Source organism: Hyla sarda, chromosome 6, assembly GCF_029499605.1.
Source record: "Hyla sarda isolate aHylSar1 chromosome 6, aHylSar1.hap1, whole genome shotgun sequence".
NCBI lineage: Eukaryota > Metazoa > Chordata > Amphibia > Anura > Hylidae > Hyla > Hyla sarda.
In genome coordinates this window covers 290,338,327-290,354,400 of record NC_079194.1, presented here as the reverse complement: position 1 = coordinate 290,354,400, position 16,074 = coordinate 290,338,327, and the positions used below count along the sequence as shown (strand labels likewise).

At 42.5% G+C, this 16,074-nt stretch overlaps 1 protein-coding gene across 5 annotated transcripts in view; it reads right to left on the bottom strand.

Moving 5' to 3' along the window:
- The window catches only part of SHANK2 (SH3 and multiple ankyrin repeat domains 2), a 582,141-nt gene that overhangs the window by 489,572 nt on the left and 76,495 nt on the right, over positions 1-16,074 (bottom strand). The window lies entirely within an intron of this gene.

The window sequence follows — 16,074 nt, the reverse complement described above, 5'->3', positions numbered from 1 at the left end:
GTTGTAATACTGCACACAACCTCTAGACATGGGTGGCGCTGTTTTTGGAAGAAATTATCTTTTTTTTCTATTCCTGGATAACCCCCTTTAGCCTTATCTGAAACTGGCTTACAACAGGTATTTTATTCTGCATATCTTCTCTTCCTCTATTTGTAAGAAAATTAAACCAGGCAAAATATCTGAACGTATTGGAAAAAAAAAAAAAAAGAATATAAAAATACCCATTCATTGATATGGGACATCTGTCCACTGCGGACAAGTGTGAAAACCTCTCATAACAGGCCTGATTAGTTTTGGCACTACAAGCACCAGCAAAGTACACTAGATAGGGCAGCTAATGAGCCTATCCCCCGCACTGTACAGAGGATATAATGGATGTCTATTATGGTGCGGAACTGACAAGGCATTGATTAATGGCCACATGTCTGCTCCTAATGAGGAGAAGGTGAACAGAATCTACGGGGATCGATAATCAAATATCACCATCTATTGGCTTCACAACGGGATCTATAACGTGTACATTCATGAAAATTTCGACAGGGAGAGACAGGAAACTGACAGGTACATGTGGGGCTGCCCTGATCCTCTACAGTAAGCAGCGATTCATGTGCCTTACAAGGAGGTAAGTGGAGGTGCTATGCATACCAATGAGCTCCTTACATTCACTGAGCAAGGAGGTATAAACATTAAATGAAGACCAGGGACTCCTGTCATTTTGATAGGCGTCCCTGCTTTTATACAGTAAACAGTTATGTGCTATGCACCGCTGTTTACTGTATGGCCCACAAAAGGTACACACCACTTACAGTAACTTCCTACACTTCAGTGGCTGGGCTCTTTATACCTAGACCAAGGGGTGTAGGGCCGACTCTTATTTGGCATTGGATTGGAAACAAATTCAATGGCTGTCCCGGCATGCTGAGAACTGGGGAGGATCAGAGGGGGAGATGATATGGTACAGGGAGTGATAAGGGGGGATGAAATGACAAAGGGGGATTAAGGGTGGATGATGTGGTATGGGGGGGGGGGTCAAGGGGGGGAAAGAATGAAGTGGCACGGGGATCAAGAGGAGGAATAAAGTGACACAAGGGGGGGGATCAAGGGGGAATTAAATGGCACAGGGGGTAATTAATTGACACAGGAGGTGATTGGGGGGGGGGGGGGGGTGATATAGCCAAGGGGGTAGCAGCCACATTTTAAATGCTCGTACTGGTATCCCATTTTGAGTTGTAGGATATGCAGAGTAATAGGTACAGTGAGGGGTGTGTCACCAAATTATGCACATCTAAAAAGGGTGTCACCAACATGAATGGTTTGGAAAGCTCTGCTGTAGACTATAGCTTTTTTTTGTTAAAAAGATGCCATGAAAAGTGTAATAGTGAAGCTTCTTAAAATACGGTATATACAATACGATAATTTTCAATTCTCTACAAAGATTTAAAATGTTTTTGACCTTCAAACATTAAAACAATGAAAATGACAGCAGATGGAGGACACAACACATTACAGAATTATCCCAGTTTTGCAATTGATTACCCCCCCCCCCCCTCCTCATTCGCCGTCAGACACCAACATACTGCTCTGTTCACTGCTGGAAGAATTCAGGAGCCTCGGGCCACCGCCATGACAATCGTTGGAGCTGCATGGTATCCTCTTAGTTAGGAGATGTCTCTTCCTCTCTCCTTCACTCCTAAATTGGTACGTTATATAAAAAAAATGATATTTTGGCGTCCTGGGAATGAGGTTAGCATGCCATTTCCGATGAAAGGCTTCTACTTTTCATATATGGGTCACAGAGTCTTCACATATACTCCATGTTTCCTGGCCGTATTGTGTCACATTGTCTTCAGGCCTCCGGCTAGCTCTTTTGCAAGTCAAGAAACAAAATTACTATATCCATGAACCCCTCTCGCTACCAGTTTTTTCCCCCAATAGTTTTATTTGTGTTTTCATCACTTTTCACATAAACGAAAATTTAAATACAAACTCGGTAGTACGTACATTAATACCGGGAGTGCGAAAACATTCATTGGCAGAGCAAAGTCCAGATCATTGAGAAGAGGAAACTTACACAGCGCCACCTTTCTGCAGTGACTCAATTAGAACAGTTCCATGGGAAAACCTTAGGCTCGGTTCACACTGCCATGAGAATCCGCTAAAGGGAGCTACGTCAGCAATTCCGTCAAAACCACTGGAGTTTACAGTGCACGCACTATTTTTTTTTTTCTGGTAAACTACCGTATTCCCGACGGACCCCATCGAAGTCCATGGGATCTGTTGGGACCAAGTGGAGTCAGTTGTGCTTTGAAGCAAAGAGCTGAACAGACCCAGAACAGGACGGAGCACAACGGCAGTGTCAACATAGCCTTAGGGAATGATGCCTGTAACAGACCTGCAATAATGAAAGGAGGAGAGGGGGGGGGGGGGTTACCCCAATAACTGAGAATCCACACGGCTGAAAAAGAAGATATAGAAAAACATATCTTTGGTCAATTTTAGCATTGAAGGTAGAAAGGAAATCTTAAAGAGTACCTCTCATGATCTTGTTAAATTTTATAATCCTCCCAGTTCACTGCCCCCATCATGATAAACCACCCCCTGCCTTTATTTTTATTATTTTTTTTTTGTTTTCTACGTTGATATTGCTCTGTATTTTCTGCTCAGTCTCAGTCAGATTCACAGACTGGGAAGGGGCTTTCCCCAGCAGGCGTGACATCATCTGAAGCCATACAGGGGAGAACTTCCTCCCTCACTCTGCTACACACAGCCCAGAGCAGTTCAGTGTGAGATGAGCTATGATTGGCTAAGGCTGCACACATCCCCTTCAGCACTCCAGACTGCATTTCCTGATTTTGGACTTCTGCCAGGCCAGCAGGAGTCCAAAGTCTATGCAAGAGATGAGGGGAAATGTGTTCTGGACAAGTAGGGAGACACCTAGAGTTTTTTTTATTTTTTTTAACAAAGTACATTAGAAAGATTTTTTATTCACCATTAGAAGCGCAATAGCAAAAATTAGTTTTAATGACAGTGCCCAATGAAGTACCCATTCACATGAAGAAGACTTCAATATGAGAGTGGAGAGATGTGAAACCCACCCAGAGTCACATTTATTTGTTTAATCCAATAACACGACCTGTGTGTCCGAGAAGCAAAACATTCTTAGCCATGATAGACAGAATACCACGTCCCCCAGTCCTGCATGAATTTTGGAAGTCTGCCTTGACCTTTCTGCAATAACAACTGAAAGAAGGGTTAATTGCATGGTATGGCTGATGCCCAGTCTCAGTATGGTGAGCTCCAGAGTTACCTTAGTACATAAACCTAACAGCTTCTGGTAGAGGGAGAACACCCTTGTCCAGAAATGCGCTACCTTTGGGCAAATCCAAAAGTACAACTCCAAAAGTATGGTGTCCATTTAGGACATCGTCAGTCGTCAGCTGTAACTTCGTCCTCCATCAGGTGAAATGGCGTCCCGCCTCCTCCCTCGGACCAATCGCCGTCAGTCGTCAGCCTCAACTCCGTCCTCCGTCAGGTGAAACAGTGTCCCGCCTCCTCCCTCACACCAATCACCTCATTCTTCAGCCACAACCCCATCCTCCCTTTCGAAACTCCCTCGTCCAAAACGCCGTCATACCTCAGACGATTCTCCCTCAGACGCAACTTCCTGACGCACAGCCGAGTCGACGCTGCACAGCATGTATAGCAGTCGAAACTGTGAAACCTGCACGTGTACTACAGACACTACATGTGCTACAGAGTCGGTATAGCAGAGCCGACATTAAATAGCGTGTACAGCAGAACCCGTATAGCAGAGATCCAACACTGACTCGGCTCTACTACATGGCAGGAAAGTTTTTCATCTGAGGGATGACGGCGTTTCGGATGAGAGACTTTAGCATGACAAAGGAGGGAGTTGCGGCTGACGCCTGACGGAGATTGGCCCGAGGGAGGAGGCGGGACAACGTTTCACCTAATGAGGACAGAGTTACGGCTGACGACTGACGATGTCCTAAAATGGACACCGTACAAAAGATATGGGATAGAGAAGCCTGCTGATCACAGTTCCTCAAGCAACTATTAGTAGAGAAAGGGGAGATTTGTGGTGTCCCTGCACCAAAGGCTGTCCTGTGGGATGCGGATCTCCTCGGGCATGCCTGCTGCACATATGTTGGGCCCACTAAGGGACTGTCTGTTCTATTTCATATGTTCAAGCACTTTATTACATGTTCATTTATATTTGCCATATGCACTGTATAATATGTCATTTATGTGTGTTGTACCTTTAAGAGCAGAGGAGCAGGGTAAACCAGGTCACTCTGCCTGCCCAATGGGAACCCCTAAATTGTACAGTATATAGTGTAGTGTCGGAAGAGTTGCTCCAGTCTAGCCCTAGTGCTAAAGCTGAGCACAAGTGTGGAAAGGAGGTGAAGAGGTGTGTGGAGAACTCTGAGGGAAGCCTAAGAAAATATATCTTAAAAAATCCATCCAGCCATTCTGCAAGTGATTCCCCCATACAGCGGAAAGTCAAGCCCTGGCAGAAAAAGTAATTGGACCTTGCCTGAACACTAGCCGCCGTGGAGAATCTACAGTCTCTAATTTCAAGGTCGTATAATTCCAAGTTGGTGAAAAGCACAAACAGTCCCAGCAAAGCAACAGAGCTCCCAAAGGGTTACACTGCATCCCTTCTACTCCGCTCCAGACTGTGTGCAATAACATCTGCATCCAGTTCAGTAAAAGACATTTATATGTGTAACCCAACGTCAGTGTGTTTCTTTACTCCCCGTGTCTGGCCCAGGAGAAGCTGTCTCTACCTCGAGCCATGTATAGGCTAACGGTGCCCTGGAGTCACAAATTAATTAGGAATTCCTTGCACCCCTGTGTCTACACAGATTTGTCGTAACCTCATCAGTGTGTAATGCCAGCGAAGAGACAGCTTATGAAAGGTTTCCCAATGGTCAGTACAATGGGTGGAATTTAATAACTTTCTGAAAGCCGAACACTATTCACATTACTAGTTTTAAAGGATTTACAGCCTATAGTCTACAACATCAATAGCAAACCTCAAAATGCGTCAGACTGGTCAACCTTATGTAACCTAATGATTCAGAAAGTAAAAAAATAGAAAAAAAACTTTGTTGATCTTCGGTGCACCACTCCTTAGAGGAGAGAACTCTAAACCAGTGCTTTAGCTGCAACCTAGCAGTTGTCGCACGGCTGTGAGAAACTCCCGACATTGCAATAACCTACAGCACCCCATACACTTATACGCAAAGGTATTTATGTGTATTGATTGCATACACTGAGGTGACAGACTTGAAAGAGATATTCCAGGCAGCGTTTCCATTTGTAGACGGTGCCGCAAAACAAGCCGTCAAATGGACACCTCAGAAATGTGCCATCTCCATAGACGGAAATGTGCCGTCCCCATAGACTGCAATGCATTTTCAAGCAGATTCCACCTGAAGAATGAACATGTTCATTCTTGAAACTGAGTCTGGGATCTGGAAATTCAATAGTGTGAATGGTGCAGTATAGTCCCATTGAAAACAACTTATCAGCTGCTGTATGCTCCACAAAAAGGTTTTTTATTTTATTTTTTTCTGTCTGACCACAGTGCTCTTTGCTGACACCTTTGTTCATGTCAGGAACTGTCCAGAGAAGGAAATGTTTGCTATGGGAATTTTTTCCAGCTCTGGACAGTTCCTGATATGTACAGAGGTGGCAGCTGAGAGCACTGTGGTCAGGCAGAAAAGAATTACACAACTTCCTGTGGAGCATACAGCAGCTGATAAGTACTGGAAGGATTAAGATTTTTTTAATGAAGTAATTTACAAATCGGTTTAACTTTCTGGCACCAGTTGATTTAAAAAACATTTTTCCACCTTTTAAGGGTTCACATTTGTACTACTGTATCAGATGAATAATGCCTTGGTCACATAATTCTTCCTAGTGTTGGAAGAAATCCCTAGTCCTGCCTGGGCTCCCAGGAAAAGGGGGGGACCCAAATTAGTTGGTGGCAGTCTTTGAAGGTGCTGCAAAAAACTGTGGACAAACATGCTGAACAGGATACTTGTAATATAACCAATACATTTTTTTAGTAATAGATAGTTATGTTGGACATTTTTGACTAAGTCCAACATGTAAGACTCCATTTTGCCTCCAACAAGCCATCTTTATATGGAGTGTAAACTGCTTTATTCAAATATTAGCTTTAAAATACATTAAATGGAGTTACTTGAAATATGCTGACGGCAATTCCAGCATGTTCCCAATTCTACAATAACAAAAGGCCAATAATGAGAAAGTTCCAAAACAATCTAAAGGTTACGGCCAAATCTCATGGTAAATGAGACCAGGTGGCCGCTATGGTCTAACAAAGCCAAAATATATGACTGTTGTTGACATACTGGTAGAGGTCACACGTCTCATATCTGTGTGGTCACTGGTAATTTTCCTGTAGATGGGTACTACATAGCGCCATCTGCAGGGGAATTTGCACAGTGCTGTCAAGGGGACGTCTTCCTCTTTCCTGGGGAGGCCTATATTCCCATTGGTTAAGAAGTCCGTACCACAGGGTCTAGTGACAGCAAGATATGATAAAAACAACAGGGGACAGGAAGTAAGGGTGGTTGATGGGAACAGAGGACACCAGAAGATTTCATGAGGTAGTAAACCATCTCCTCCTCCCCCAAGGGATGTCGCATGCCATGATGAAGGCCCTGAGAGACCGTCCCAGGTGCTGCTGTGTGTCATGGATAGATACTCGGGAACTATACCATAGTTTTATGTATCTTCCTCTCTTCTTTGTTTCTATATACAGTAGCTACTTTGTTACATGCAACTTTTAACAACAAGTTAACTTCTTTGATGGTAAGAATCAGAGTTAAGACGTGGATGTCATTATGGCAATTGAGATAGCGAATAGATATATTAAATCTCCATTTAGAGATTGTAGTACGTTTAGTATATAGATCATCCGACTTTCTTCTGCACCTCCAGACGTGCTTGCGCCACCGCCCTGCATTGACAGAGCGAGCGTTCGCTCCCGCTGCCTATGCGCTCACTGCGCAGGTGCAGTACTAGAGGAAGGGAGGAGCTCATGCGCTGCTTCTTACTACATAGCAGTTCCAGCGCTGAAAGGAGAGGATAGGCATGGCGGCGACGGGGCTTTGCGGAACCCAAGCCACACCTATCCAACTGTGCCAGACCGCTGGATAAATGTATTTTATAAATTACAAAATAAGTAGGAAAAGCGATAAAGGTATGGTTACACTCACGTTATTGACATCTGTATCAACATTGTAGTAGTCTGGGGGGCTAAAAACTCATGACAGTTGCGCTTTAAGGAGGTCCGCACATGGGTCACCATCGTGTGTGATCAATAATACTGACAGATTTTGGTAGGTCCCACCGTAGATCAGATCAATAATACTGACTGTTAATATCTATGCGCCTTTGGAAAACATAAAATAGTTCAGGAAAATAAAACATATCAATAGATACTTCCATGATAAAACAAGACCAACGCTACACGGAGTAATGCACAACGCCCACATATTACCAAGTATAGTAGAATAGATCACATAATGCATTGTGTGGATACCTACAGTATAAATGTACTACAATACTGGCAGCTACAGGAGCAGCTGTATACAATACAAAGGGCCTATTGCAGATTCTGCCATGTATTCCTCATTGTAACATGAAGCTCTGATAAAATAAAAGCTGCGTACAAAGGCCGTACAATGAGGGTGTATTTGTTCTGACACATGAAAGGCTTCTGATACTATAAAGATTTCACAGGGTAAGTAGTGGAAATGCATTTCTCTCCAGTGACTGGCTGTTTTGTATTGTAGATTCCCTTTTTCCTTTATTAATAGTCTAGAATTAAATGGGCACTGTCATTAAAACTAATTTTTGCTCTTGCACTCCTTATGGTAAATAAAAAAAATCTTTTGAATGTACTTTATTTTTTTTATTTTTTTTTAAACAAAGTTTTCTATGTTTTATTTGTGTTTAAAAAAGCTGCCACTAGGTGTCTCCCTACTTGTCCAGAGCACATTTTCCCCTGTCTTGCACAGATTTTGGACTCCTGTTGGCCTGGCAGAAGTCCAAAATCAGGAAATGCAGTCTGGAGTGCTGAGGGGTGTGTGTGTGCAGCCTTATCCAATCATAGCTCATTTCACACTGAACTGCTCTGGGATGTGTGTAGCAGAGTGAGGGAGGACGTTCTCCCCTGTATGGCTTCAGATGATGTCACACCTGCTGGGGAACGCCCCTTCCCAGTCTGTGAATCTGACTGAGACTGAGCAGAAAATACAGAGAAATATCAAGGTAGAAAACTAAAAAATAATAAAAATAAATGCAGGGGGTGGTTTATCATGATGGGGGCAGTGATCTGGGAGGATTAGAACATTTAACAAGATCAAGACAGGTACTCTTTGAAAAAGAGCCTGTTTTTTATTTATTTTTATTTCAGCAACAGCGCCACTGTTGTCGATAGGCCGGATCTGATATTACAACTCAGGACCAGTGTGTCATTACAGCTAATGATAGAAAGGAAAAAAGAAAAAAAAAGAAACGTTGCGCACCTAGAGAAGCCCGTAAAAATTTGCTGTAGTTTCACACAAGCGAGAGGGGTCTCTTACCAGATGTGGTTGCGTTTAGAGCTTAACACAACATTAGATCTTTAGGTATAATGCAGTGTTTTCCAAACCGTATGTCTCCAGCTGTTGCAAAACTACGACTCCTTGCATGCTGGAAGTTTTAGTTTTGCAACAGCTGGAGGCACACTGTTTGGAAAACACTGCATTATACCTAATGTCCTGATAAGACCACTCTTGCTTGTGTGAGACTACAGCAAATCTTTGCGGGGCTTCTCTAGGTGCGCAATGTTTCTTCCCCCCCCCACTCCCTTTCTATCGGCAGCTGTAATGACACACTGGGAGATGTAGTTTTTCAACAGCTGGAGACACAATGTTTAGAAAACACAGGGATAATGGGTCAGGAGCCAAGTTGAACTGGAAGAAACACCAACACGAGCTTCAATTTTTTGTTTTGGGTCATGAACTCCCTTCACGTCACGTCTATAGATTACTGAGGAAGAGGCTTAGATGGCCTTGAAATGAGTCTGGAGAAATATATAGGGTTGGGGGGGGGGGGGGGGAATCATTCTCCACAGGGCTGCAGCTGTACTACAATGGGTGGGGTGGCTGATGTGTGGGAGGGAGAAAAGTGACCTCACTCTTACAAACAAGGGATCCTGGGACTTGTAGTTGGAGGGAGGGAACTCCAACGGGAAAGAGCATTATGGCGGACTCACAACACAGCCATTTAGCCCCAAGACAAGCACGGCTCCTTCCTAAGCATGTCCATTACTGTCTGGCAGGTACATACTAAAGTCACCTTATGGTGGAGAACCCCCTTTAATGATTGAGGAATAAAAATTCTGGAGTACCCCTTTATAAACCTATATACCCTCTTGCACCAATCTAATAGGTATACAAAGGCTTTGTCTGGCCAACAAGGTATTGACGTGGGATTTTATACTGTATGCTTTTCTAATCCTTGACAACCCCTTTATATTCCAAGAAGAAACGCTGTGCTTGGCCGGTCACTTTACTGCAGAGTCTTTTCCAGATGAAAAGTGAGAATTGTAAATGATGCAGATGAAAATCCAACTTCACAGGACACCTAATGCAGCAAAATTGCGCCTAAGCCTCCACCAGAAGTCTCATTTTCGGAGGCCACATTCGGGTTGCGCGGAGCTCAGCTGGTGAGCGTCGGTTAGATTAGTTAGATAATGTGCAGAGGGTCCTGTGGGAGCGGCGGCAAATGTATCTGCTCACCCGCCACCTGCTGCCAATCAAAATGGGACCGAGCGCAGAACACATGGTTCACATAACCAGGACAGAATGTGACCGAGCATGAACAGGAAAGGCGCTGCCACTACCACTGCAAAGGACCGGCACCTCCAGATGAAAATAACACGCCTCAAATATTGAGGGGTTAATCTCCGATTCTCAGATTATTTCCTAATTTAGTTTCTGATATTTTAGGATGCGAGAAGGTCAACTATGATGAGCGTTCTGTATATTTGACATTTGGAAATGTTAAAGCAAATCATTAGACCGGTGTTTCCCAACCAGGGTGTCTCCAGCTGTTGCAAAACTACAACTCCCAGCATGCCCGGACAGCCTTTGGCTGTCCGGGCATGCTGGGAGTTGTAGTTTTGCAAACAGCTGGAGGCACCCTGGTTGGGAAACACTGACTTAGCATTTGAACTTCATCGGCGACCCAGTCCCAGACCCTGCATGCGTGATGTGGTGCGGGGCTGCCATATCAACATATCAAAATTAGCAAAAATTTCCATGCGATTTCAATACATCGTGCAGCCCTACTAGGCATATAGCCTAAGTCTTGACTGTATAGAAAAAAATAAGTCAGTGTTTCCCAACCAGGGTGCCTCCAGCTGTTGCAAAACTACAACTCCCAGCATGCCCGGAACAGCCCCCCAGCATATATAATGCCTAGTGCACCAAAAAGAACAGTAAAATGTGTTCTGCTATACAAGATAGAGTTGCGTTTTGGAAAAGAAGCCTGGAAAATTAGTTTTTATGTTAACCTCTTAAGGACGCAGGGTTTTTCCACTTTCAATTTTTCCTCCTCACCTTTTAAAAATCATAACCCTTCCAATTTTGTTCCTAAAAATCCATATTATGATGGGACGGGACGATCCACCTCACTGGACCACCAGGGATGGTTTAAATTTTTCCTTTAGACGCCGCTGTCAGCTTTGACAGCAACGATTTAAAGGGTTAATAGCCGGCCGCAGCAATCGCCGCATGTCGGCTATTAAAGGGGTACTCCGCCCCTAGACATCTTATCCCCTTATCCAAAGGATAGGGGATAAGATATCAGATCGCCGGGGTCCCGCTGCTGGGGACCCCCGGGATCTTGGCTGCGGCACCCAGTTATCATTACTGCACAGAGCAGACTCGCAGCACGACGTCATGGTTCCGCCCCTCGTGACGTCACGGCCCGCCCCCTTAATGCAAGTCCTTAATGCAAGTCTTTACTTCTACTAAAAAATCTTAATCCTTCCAGTACTTATCAGCTGCTGTATGAATTTCCTTTCTACCTGACCACAGTGCTCTCTGCTGACACCTATGTCCATATCAGGAACTGTCCAGAGCAGGAGAGGTTTGTTATGGGGATTTGTTCCTGACATGGACAGAGGTGTCAGCAGAGAGCACTGTTAGACAGAAAAAACATTTAAAAAGAAAAGAGCTTCCTGTGGAGCATACAGCAGCTGATAAGTACTGGAAGGATTAAGATGTTTTAATAGAAGTAATTTACAAATCTGTGGAAAACAGAGGTACATACATTAGCTCAGCCTCCCCTCCCTGAAGAATGACCTTAGCAAAGGTCACCATGCTCACCTAGACACATTTCCCATTCATTTCAATGGGACAGCTTCAGTCTATTGTCGCCCATGTCCATGGAGCTTGCTGTAAAGCAGTGTTTCCCAATCAAGTTACGCCATTGGAATAGAACAGGGAAAAATTAAAATCCTGGACTGTTGGTGTGCCTTGAGGACTGGGTTGGGAAACACTGCTGTAAAGCATACTTCTAAATGTTGTTAAGGGGAATGTTCTTCAGAAAATCAGAAAATGACATATTGTTGAAATCAGGTTTTTATATTAACCTTATTTTTTAAACCTGCTAGCGATTTTTTTTAAATTCCATTTTGCTGTCTATTTTATAGTAATCCTGAAATTATGCAATTCTCATTCTAACCACTAGGTTTAACCCCTTCCCTCTTTGGCGAGGTTTTTCCTCCTCATCTTCTAAAAAGTTTTTTTTTAATTTTCCACCAAAAAATCCACATGAGGGCTTGTTCATTGCACCAACAATTTTACTTTGTAATACCATTAATAATTTCAACACAAAATCTACGGCAAAACCAGAAAAAAAGTATTTGTGGGGCAAATAAAAAAAAAAAAGCCATTTTGTAATTTTTTTTTAGCGACTTCCGTTTCTACACAGTGCAGTTTTTGGTAAAAATTGCACCTTATGTTTATTCTGTAGGTCCATACAGTCGCAAGGATACCGAATTTATATAGGCTTGATTTTCTTTTATTACTAAAAAAATTATAACTACATGCACCAAAATTTAAGTTGAAAAATGTCCTCTTCTGACCCCTATAACTTTTTTATTTTTCCGTATAAGGGGCAATATGAGGGCTCCTTTTTTGCGCCGTGATCTGAAGTTTCTGATCGGACTTTTTGATCACTTTTTATTCATTTTTTATGGTATAAAAAGTGACCGAAAATATGGTAGTTTGGACTTTGGAATTTTTTGTACGTGTACGCCATTGACCCAACACCATTCACAGCAAAGATCAGCCTCCTCCACTCTCTATAAAATTACCTCTGAAAAGGTCATAGAGAATGCTCAGTGCTACTCCCAATTGAATGGGACAACTCCTGTCTATTGTTGTCTGTGGTCCATGGGTCCTAAATGCTAGTAAAAAAAAAAAAAAAAAACTGCTCAGGTAAGATGGTTGATCTCATAATAATATACAAATAAATGTAAAAAATTACAATAAAAAAAATAAAAACAGATTGGAAAAAAACAGGTTTCATTTCAGTATCTGCATCTAATCAGTAAAAAAAAAAATCTAGGCGACACATTCCCTTTCAAATCCTTTTCGCTATATAAAAGTCTATGCAGTGAAAAAGGTCAGATCTGTCAGCCGTCTGGGGAGTCAAGTACAATTCCATGCATTTTACTGGTTTATTACTCGCAATAACAGTGGGTCTCAGAAATCTAATATACTTAATTAAAAAATTGTATCCCTTTTATATAGAAATCATGGTGTATAAAAAAAAAAAAAAAAAAAAAAAAAAAAAGACCACCAGGGGTCCCCATACCATTCAGAACATAATCCTGTCCTGCTGCAGCAGCATCATCTTTGTCCCAGCTGAAGCACAGGCAGGGACAAAGTCCAGGAAGTGAGGGCGGGACAAGCACTCCTTTGTGCTCACTCCTGTCCTATCAGAGGAAAGGATTAGAGACCAGACTGCAGTGATTTGATAAAGAGACTCAGCACAGCACAGCAGACTAAGGGAGGAAGTGAATGCATGGTGAGTGAGGGCGGGCTCAGTGCTTGCCTTGGACTTTCCCCTTCCTGAGCAGTGGATGTCAGAATGAGTGAGTAGCAGAACAGAGGGATTTGTGAGCCATATACAGAAGCTAGACACATAAAAAAGAAGTGTAAAGCATCTGCTTGACAAGTGAGTAACATATGTAAGCATTATTTTTTTCTGTGATATCATAGGTATGCTTTAAGGACTTCAGGGGTAATTTATTTTTTTTACAGGCTTTTGCTAAATTTTCTAACTTTAATGTTCAGCTGCATTTTTATTTTATTTTACAGAGAACCTATCCGTCAGGATTCTATAAAATTACAGTAACAAACACCAGCATGCCAATGTAGCATAACGTCTCGATAACAGATGTAAGTCATCCTGTCACCAGGCCACCCACACAAATCAAAGACTATCTTATCCTAAACCTCGGCAGGCTCAACATCACCGACTGTGATAGCTGATGGAACGCCAGGACGTAGAATCTGCCGGGAAGATGCCTGGACTTATTCCACATGCCGAGTTAATGTTACTAAGTAACGCTTTGTCGGATCATCGCCGGCTGAGGGGATTTGTGCTGGTCTTTTCTGTTCTGCGGCGAGGAAGAGAAGGTCATCCCCCAATCATTACTTGGCTTCATATAAACAGGGGTCACCGGAGACGGAGATAGACAGACGCTCGTGTTTACTTGCTGTGAAAACCTAAAGGAAAATACTTTGCTGCAATTGACATGTGAGACAGATGTATTAAACGTGGCCCCGCGTTATAGAAAGGGAGTGGGCAGAGGGCGTACAGGTACGCCCTCCGTCCCCAACAGGTTACAGGGGTATTCCAGGAAAAAAAACATATATATATATATCTCAACTGGCTCCAGAAAGTTAAACTGATTTGTAAATTACTTCTATTAAAAAATCTTAATCCTTCCAATAATTATCAGCTGCTGAAGTTGAGTAGTTGTTGCTTTCTGTCTGACAACAGTGCTCTCTGCTGACATCTCTGCTTGTCTCGGGAACTGCACCGAGTAGAAGAGGTTCAATATGGGGATTTGCTTCTAAACTGGGCAGTTCCCGAGACAGGTGTCATCAGAGAGCACTTACACAGAAAAGAACAACTCAACTTCAGCAGCTCATAAGTACTGAAAGGATTACGATTTTTTTTAATAGAAGTAATTCACAAATCTGTTTATCTTTCTGGAGCTAGTTGATATATATATAAAAAAGTTTTTCCCTGGATAACCTCTTTATGTATAACATAAGGCTCAGAATCGGAGTTATTACTATGCAGACTGGCCGCAAAGTCTGGAGCAGGTTCTTGTCGGATTATGGGTTTTTTGGTGCATTGAAGAGACTTAATAAATGACCTCCTGACCCTAATATGTCTGGAGAGCTGGAAGCAGGCACCTCACTATTAAAAAGACCGCACATAAACTCCACAATCACAATAATACACACAGAAAACAGTATCATACAGTACTTGGAGCAGTTTATTAGCAGCTCACTAGGTCAGTAACACTGCAGCAGATGCATTACCTTTACTTTATTACATAATTCTTCATATGGGAGAACTGGTCTACGGAACTAGGACAAAGCACTGTCATAAGTGGAGAATTTCTCAATTTCCCCATACAATAGTCGGGTTGATCCCGGACTAGTAACATAATATTGTCACGCCGCTCTTCAACAACATTACTAAACAGACACTTAGTCCCAGACTGCAACACTGTAAATTATGTTTACTATCTAGAAAAAAAACATACTAATAAAACAATAATACCGATACAAGTGTCAACCTGAGCAAACCCACAACCAAGTCTAACACATTGGCCCTTATTTACTAAGAGTGTTGTGTAGGTTTCTTTGTGGGTTTTAATTCCCTACAATTTATTTTCCACGGTATTTACTAAGGTTTCCCTACATTTTGCTTTTTTTAAACATGTTCTGCTCTGATCTGTCGGGTTTTCCTAAGCTCAAATCCACCACATTTTATGTGGAAACCTTAGTAAATATGTTGTTTTTTTGTGAAAATGTCTGAGGAGAAACGCCCCTTTATGGAGAGCACGCCCCTTTCCTTTGGATAGGGGATAAGATGTCTAGGGGCAGAGTACCTCTTTAATGATACTTTCTCACTATTTGCCACTTTATCACTTCCTGATCTTGAGGAAGACCCTCTATAGTTGATAGTGCCAGCTCCCCAATGCAATACAGCCACATTAACCTGAATGGAAGTGTGTTTTAGGTAGCCGTACAGTAGCTGGACAAAAGCACCGCTGTACAAGAAAAAAAAGTTAAAGGGGTATTCCGGTATTTGTAAATTTAATTTAAACAAAACTATACCCCAAGATATATAACTTACTAATATAGTGTTGTCACATATTGTAGTGGCTTCAGCATGGTTTCGCTTGATTTCCCCCTAACAGGAAGTTATGTAGTTCTCTCAATGTCAGTGTGGTGTTGTCTCAGCAGCTCCCCGACCTCTCCTTCTCTCTGCTGTCTCTCAGGAGGCATGGCTGGATGTATCACCATCTCCCTGTCATATATACATATATCTTCATAGAGATATTGAGGAAAGAATGGAGTGTGGTTACAGCATGCTGCCTTTTGCTGAGCAATGCCAAAGGTAGTAGAGCAGACAGGGAATGAATACATCAGCTTTTGCAGACTTGCTGTGTGGAGAGAGAGCCTGCTGTATAGTGCAATGTTCTGCAGCAGCTCTGGATCAAAACTTTTGACATGTCTGGGCAACATGTCAAAAGTTTATTTTTTATTTTTTTAATGATAGTAACGCTTTAAAGTTGGGTGTACAAGGGCAGATTTCTGTTCATACTGAATTAATAGTTTCCAATAAAGTAGACATACAGGAAAAAAGTGTAAAAATATTTCACTGAACAAAAAAAAACCAAAAAAAAATCCTGGTATTGGAGGT